Source organism: Callospermophilus lateralis, chromosome X, assembly GCF_048772815.1.
Source record: "Callospermophilus lateralis isolate mCalLat2 chromosome X, mCalLat2.hap1, whole genome shotgun sequence".
NCBI lineage: Eukaryota > Metazoa > Chordata > Mammalia > Rodentia > Sciuridae > Callospermophilus > Callospermophilus lateralis.
Genome location: NC_135325.1, coordinates 73,853,468 through 73,854,089, shown reverse-complemented (window position 1 = coordinate 73,854,089; position 622 = coordinate 73,853,468). Strand labels below are relative to the sequence as shown.

At 33.6% G+C, this 622-nt stretch overlaps 1 non-coding gene across 1 annotated transcript; it reads right to left on the bottom strand.

Moving 5' to 3' along the window:
• Window positions 1–201: 201 nt before the first annotated feature.
• Window positions 202–363, bottom strand: LOC143639631 (U1 spliceosomal RNA). Its single transcript, XR_013154774.1, has one exon. It is a non-coding gene; the product is annotated as a U1 spliceosomal RNA (small nuclear RNA).
• Between the last annotated feature and the right edge of the window lie 259 nt (window positions 364–622).

Sequence of the window (622 nt, the reverse complement as noted above, 5' to 3'; positions counted from 1 at the left end):
CCATTTTTCATGTCTCCACCTCTCTTGCTCTTCAAAAATTCCAATTCCATGCACAGGAAGGTGCCTAAAGTATCATAGTTCACTTATGCTATATTCACTTTATTTTTATTTTTCTGCATCTTTTTTTCATGGTTTCTATTGCTAGGTGCTCAAGTACACTGATATTTCCTTGTGCTCTTCTTAGCTTTGCATTAATCCTATATTGGAGAGCACGAACACAGTTCCCACTATCACAAATTATGCAGTAGAGTTTCCCACATTTGAGGAAATCACAGGGATCAGATTGTCTAGAATGCAATGAAAATGCCTCACCCTGGGAAAACCACCTTTGTGATCATAGTATCTTCCCTGCCAGGTAAGTATTCTAGTGCATTTCTTTATCAGACATTATATTTTCCTATATAAATTTTGCTTTGGGATCTTTTCTATGTCTTTTATGTTGCTACTTAAATTTTTAACATATGAATACAATTATAAAAACGTTTAATTGCCTTGTCTACAGATAAGTTCTCTGTCAATTGATTATTCTTTTCATGGTGGGTCTGATTTTCCTACTTCTCTTCATTACTGGTAATAATTTTGAATGCACAATATTGTGAATTTTTTACTGTTGTATTTTGGA